This window comes from Ursus maritimus, unplaced genomic scaffold (genome assembly GCF_017311325.1).
Source record: "Ursus maritimus isolate PB19 unplaced genomic scaffold, ASM1731132v1 scaffold_21, whole genome shotgun sequence".
Lineage (NCBI taxonomy): Eukaryota > Metazoa > Chordata > Mammalia > Carnivora > Ursidae > Ursus > Ursus maritimus.
The window spans coordinates 53,751,145-53,757,200 of NW_024424564.1; the positions used below are offsets into that span (position 1 = coordinate 53,751,145).

Below are 6,056 nucleotides of genomic sequence, written 5' to 3' on the forward strand. Positions count from 1 at the left end.
CGGGGTCTGTCAAGCTCCCAGTGCCCGCCGCAGTTTGAGGGGAGACCAGGAGTCACCTCGCTGACTTGTCTCCTGGATGGAAGCTTCTGGAAGGCAGGCCAGGTGCACCCGCTCGGTGCAGGACACGCGCTTGCAAGTACTCATGCATGGGGAGCTGGGCAGCGGGGCACCTGTCAGGTCAGACCTGTCACCTGCTGGTGTCACGGCCCCTGCCAGCCCCTCCAAGCCCCCCTGGAAGGGCCTTCATCGTGTGGCATTTCTCACATGCATGGGCCCCTCTCCTCCCTAAAGCACATCGCTTACTTGCCAAATTCCGAGTGTCCCTGACGCCCCTACCGCGGCCCCCCTTCCCCACCGCAGCTGCCTGCTTGGGTCTCTCCTGCCAGCCCCAGTTCCAGAGTTCGCTTCTCTCCACGGATCCACACGAGCCTCGGTTTGGCTGAAATTTAGAAACGTCCGATCTTGGACTATGTTCCACAATCTATAAACAGCACCTGCCCCCCGGGGCAGCTGGGAAGACCCCACCGACAGAGTGTGCCCTGGGAGCTGAGCCAGCCCTGCGTCTGGGGACCTGGGACACGGACGGGACCACAGGCAGGCCAGCCGGGCATCAGCTGCCTCCCCCGGCCGCATGGGACACGGAGAACGTGAGGACAACCTCTGTGTCCCCGGAAGGCTCCAGAACGCCGGGGCTCTCCCGGTGTCGTTTCCCTTCACTTTGCCACCACAGCCTCTGTCCAGGCAGGACAGCCAGCATCCAGTGTCTTCTCTGCTCCATTTTATTTTATTTTTTTTTTATTTTTATTTTTTAAAGATTTTATTTATTTATTCGACAGAGATAGAGACAGCCAGCGAGAGAGGGAACACAAGCAGGGGGAGTGGGAGAGGAAGAAGCAGGCTCATAGCGGAGGAGCCTGATGTGGGGCTTGACCCCACAACACCGGGATCACGCCCCGAGCCGAAGGCAGACGCTTAACCGCTGTGCCACCCAGGCACCCCTCTCTGCTCCATTTTAAAGACATCGTCCTAATGTGAAACGGCTCCCGGGTGCCCTGTCCCTGCGTCCGTCAGCAGTGCCCCCAGGATCTGCAGTGGGTGAGGAGGGGCTGGGGGCCAGGAGGCTGTAGACACCCCGCTGGGCAGCAAGTTTCCGGGCCAGGTCCTGGGAGTCTGAGCATAGCCAGGCTGTCCTCCATCACAGGGATGAGACGGGGGCACAGGAGGGACAGGACACGCGGGACCCATGTACTCATGATGTCCACACAGGGACACTCATCACAGCCCTTTACTGACGAGGAGACTGGGGCTCAGAGAGGGTGATGGGCACCCCAAATCATAGAGCCAGGTGGGGCTGGGCTGAGCCAGTGTCTCCACCTGGGACCCGGGACCCGGGGCTGGACCTCTCTTTGGTGCTTTACCATCCTGCACTGACGTAATGCAACCGGTCCCAGGCCAAACCCACCAGACCATACATACCGTGACCCCACAGGTTTCCTGGGGGCCCCCAGTGCTGGGGGCCAGGCCAGGCACAGAGGAGTCACAGGGTGACCCGACAGACTTGGAGCTGGCCCTCTGGGTGGGCTGCCTGGCTCGAGGGCAGTCATCTCGGTGTAGGGGGGCTGGGGACACGTGGTGACGTCTGGAGACATGTTTGGTTGTCACGACTCAGGGGCAGTGACTGGTACATAGCGGGTGGAGGCCAGGGATACTGTTCCAAATCCCACCACGGTGGGGCCAACCCCGCCACAGAGACCGCCCCAGCCGCAAATGTCAACACCGCCCAGGGGGGCAGGCCTGCTCTGGGGACGGACAGAGGCAGGGAGAGGAACTCTGTGGCTCCTGGGGAGGGGCTGGCCTCAGGGAGCCGGTGCAGGGAAAGCCCTCTGAGGGAGGGCCACCTTTGGGGGCTGACCAGGGGACAGCCCAGGGGCTGGTCCTCACCCGCACACAGCAGGCTGTCTGTTGAGTATGTGGCCCATCCAAGGAGGCGTGAAGGACCCCGGAGCCCTCCTCTCCTCCATTCAGTCCCAACCACGTCCCTCTCAGGGGACACTGCTGACCAAGCTGGAGCTTGCCGCCTCTTCCAGGAAGGCCCCTCGTCACGTGCAGCACCCGGGCCAGGGAGGAGAGGGAGCCCGGGAGAGGGAACGTGTCCCTTCCAGGGCAGTGGGTGACAGGACACAGAGACGCACAGGAGCTGGCTGTGTAACCAGTGAGCCGGGCTGGCCCTGAACCGTCCAGCACGCAGGGATGGGCCTCCGGGCGCTGTCCGCAGAGGCTACCTCTGGCCCGTCCGTTGAAGTGAAGCCACAGCAGCTAAGGTCTTCTGCTGTGAAACAACCTAATGACTGTTTCAAAGCGAGGGATCTAAGCCTGAACCTTTAAGCAAGAGACGCCTTGGCTGCCGGGCTCATCCCAAGGGGACTGGGGCCCCCCTCCTGGGGCGTCCCTCCAAGGTAATTAAAGTGAGCCGGACACACAAACCATCCTTCAGGGCCCGCTGTCCCGGGACAAAGGGACGGCCCTTCAGTGCCCCCGCCCCAGAGGTGCCCCCTGAAGGCTCAGGGAGGGCCGTCGCCGTGACGACCCTGCCCGCCAGGGCCGGAGGGAGGCATGTGGCCCATCCAGGATGAGCCCCAGGGTCACTTTCTGAGAAGCAGGAAAGCCACCTTCCTCTCGGCAAGCACACGGCCACGGCCACGGGAGAGGCCCGAACGCGCAGAGGAAAAACCGTGACTTAAACCAAAAGGTCAGTGAGGACTTGCTCTGTCGGGGCTTAGGGTTTGGGGTGATTTCCTGCTTTCTCCCTTATGCTTTTCTGTACTGCTAGAGCTTTCTAGAATGAGCATGCCTCTCGTTGTGAACGAACCAAACATGTTTTTGTTTCTGAAAACCAACTTCTATTAATAACCTCTAATAAAGCTTTAAAAAACTAAAAATAGATGGTGCTGGCCCTCCTCGTGATATGTCTGCTTGGCAGTCTTGTTGGTTTTGTTTTCAAAAATACGATTAATACAGAGAAAAAAACGCAGGCGACCAGCACAAGCAGGCACACCCCCAGGGCGCTCCTGGGTCCTGAGAGTCCACACAGCCCACCGCTGGTCACAGTGTCATGGCTCCCCCAGGCAAGCGGGACCTGGGGTAAACCTCTCCTTTTGTTCTATCCTGTAACACAATATTAACTGTGCTCTCTTTGGCATATGCTTTCGGTCATTCATTCAAAAAACACTGACCATGTCCTCACCTCGGGCGGGGCATCTGCAGCAACGAGAGCCGTGAGATGCCGGGGCCTGGGATGACCGGGGCAGTGGGGCTGACACTCTGCAGGGCCACAGTCCCCCGGGACCCCCGAGGCCTGATGGGGCAGCCCGGAGGTGACACTGAGGGCGCAGGGCGGAGGGAGCGGGAAGAGCGGGCAGGCAGGCGGAGGGTCGGGGGGCCCCGGGCGCCCTCAGCGTCCAGGCGCTGCCAGCCCTGCAAGCGTCTCTGGATAATTAGATCCAATTACCCGCCTCCCTTCTCGAAACTCAGCCCAGGCATTGAATGAACGTGTCCCCTTGCCTGGGCCACATAACTGTGGAGTGACGGATTCCTCCCTTTTTCTTCCCAACATCAACTCTTTCTGCCATGACACGCTTGGCATCCTGCTGCCTTCGGGGAAGGACAAGTCATTTCCGCCCTGAGGTCCCTGAGCTGGCACATCCCCGCCCCGAGCCCGGGGCCCCCGCCTCCAAGGAACCGCAGGGTCTCCCTGCCGATTTTAATCCTCCGTAAATCAGACGGTACGAGGGGAACCGTGTGCAGGACAGTCTGTAAATCGGCAAGGAGCTAAAATCCACGTTCAGAACCATTCCCGCACAGAGGGGCCTGAGTCAGGTTTCTCGGGAAGCCCGGGTCAGCCCCACCCGTGTCCACACTGACAGGTCCGCAGCAGTTCCACAAAACGTCTACGCCGACGCGGAGGGATCCCACTCACTGCAGTTCCAGCTTGCGCACTTGCAGCCACACCCTCCCCTTAAATCGTCAGGAGCAAAGATCATCGAGGGGGGCTGGGGGGCTGCTCGGCTGGACCCCCACCCCCTGCACACCAGCCAGGGCGGGCCGTGGCCTGGAGCACGCTTCCATCCTGTCCGTCTGTCCATCCCGCGCACACTCACCCGCACACAGACCTCTCGACGAACGCTCAATCGAACATCGAAAGCCACATGAAGACCATGCAGATGTCCTACTCACAGCTTGTCCCAGCGCTTCCCTTGGCGCCTCTACCCTTCTCCCACCTCCCAGCCACCAGCGCTGAGGACGGAACTTTGACGACGCACCTGCCCCCACCCAGCAGGACCCCGCACCACCTGGGAGGGGGGACTGAGACCCCAAGATGACAGTGCCAGGGGCCAGCTAGGGAGGCGCCTGCCTGTCCTAGTTAAGCCACACGTGAACTGCTAACCTGCGTGACACAGAAGCCCCCACCCTGAAACAGTCCCCTCTCTGAGGCCCAGTCCACGTTCTGATCCCGAGGCCTGAGCCCTGCCTGGCTACGAGTCAGAGAGAACCAGTCCTGGGGGGGCATATGGCTCAAGGACACCCCATGGGCATCGGTCATTAGCAGATCCCTGGGGGGAGGCAGGACGATGGCCACTCTCCAGGCCGCTCCCTCCAGCGTCCCCCTCCCAGCGTCAAGAGCGGCAGCACCTGCAGAAGTCCCTCTGCCCCGTGGGGTCCGAGCGAGGAGCCGGCTCACAGCTCGGCTATGCAGAAAAACGAGCCACGGCCCCGGCCTCACCGCCTGAGTCACCCCCACGCCTCCAGCAAGCGCGAGTCCCTACAGGAAAAGCCCGGAGCCCCCGCCCACCCAGGGATGCCTGCCTGCACCCGCAGCCCTCGAGCCTGGCAGGTGAGCACCCCGCTCCGCTCTGGGCCTCCTGGCACCCACTCGAGCCCCACACCAGAGCCCGTGTCGCCTTCAGAACTCGGGGTCACCATCACAGGCACGACCCCGTGGGACGGGGGGCCCACACAGATACCTCCACACTCAGCTCTCGGCTCTGCACCCCCGTGAGCTCCCGCAGAAGCCCTGCCCCTGCCGTCCCCAGGGCACGGGGTTGGGGTGTTTTCATTTCTCACTCGGATCTCTTTTGGAGAGTTCTGCTGACCTAGTCCAAGCCCTGGGGGGCACGGACAGCCCAGAGAGGGTGACAGCACCTGTGCCCAGGGCACAGAGGCGGAGACCGAGGGGAGAGAGGTGGCAGCAGCCACCCCTTTGCTCCTCCAGCCCCAATTCCCTCCTGATTCCTTCCCCCTCAGATCCCTTTCTGCTCGAAATCCCTCGGGAGGCTGTTTCCCCAGCGGACGCTGCCTGGTTCATCTGGTTAATAAACCCAGTTTCTGAAGAGCCGGAGAGTCTAGGGAATGCCTCAGAGAGTCAGGTTTTCCTGGGTGAAGTACTAACCCCCCGCCCCGGGATGCACGCTCACCCGACTGGCCTCACCCACCCGTGCAGAGCACATAGGTGTTACTGAGCGAGCCCGTGGGCGGACCGGCCAAGCTCTAGGATGCTGATGGCTGCCAGAAGGTCACAGGAAGGACACCTGGCTTAGAGTAGGCTGCCCGGGCAGGGCAAGGTCTTGCACGGGGTGATGGGGACAGCGGGGCGCAGGGCTGCTCACAAGATGACAAGGAGGCTGCAGGGGTTGCAGGGGCCGGCACCCTGACTTCCAGGCCGCCTCCGGGCATCCAGCCCGTGAACAAGTACCCGAAGGAAGGGTCCCGGTGACCCAGGTGACCCGGGTGGGCTTCCAGTGCAGGAGCTCACTGGGAGGAAACTCCACCTCGGAGCCAAGTCTCCAAGCTGGTGCTGACAGATCCACGGCTGAGGCTCTGGGAAGGGAGATACTGGGGGGCAGAATTCTATTTAGGAACAGGATGTGAAGGTTGACTAAAACCTCAGGCCCAGCCTTATCTGTCCAGTCCAGGTGGAAGGGCCCCAGGTGAAGAAGATGGGGGCTGAGCCACACGTAGGGACCAAGGACAGTCTGGCGGTTCCGGAAGGGGCCCCCCCC

The 6,056-nt window shown here is 61.8% G+C and overlaps 1 protein-coding gene across 1 annotated transcript in view; it reads right to left on the reverse strand.

Annotated features, from left to right (window-relative positions):
* CELSR1 (cadherin EGF LAG seven-pass G-type receptor 1) overlaps nt 1-6,056 on the reverse strand; it is a 136,573-nt gene that overhangs the window by 110,229 nt on the left and 20,288 nt on the right. The window lies entirely within an intron of this gene.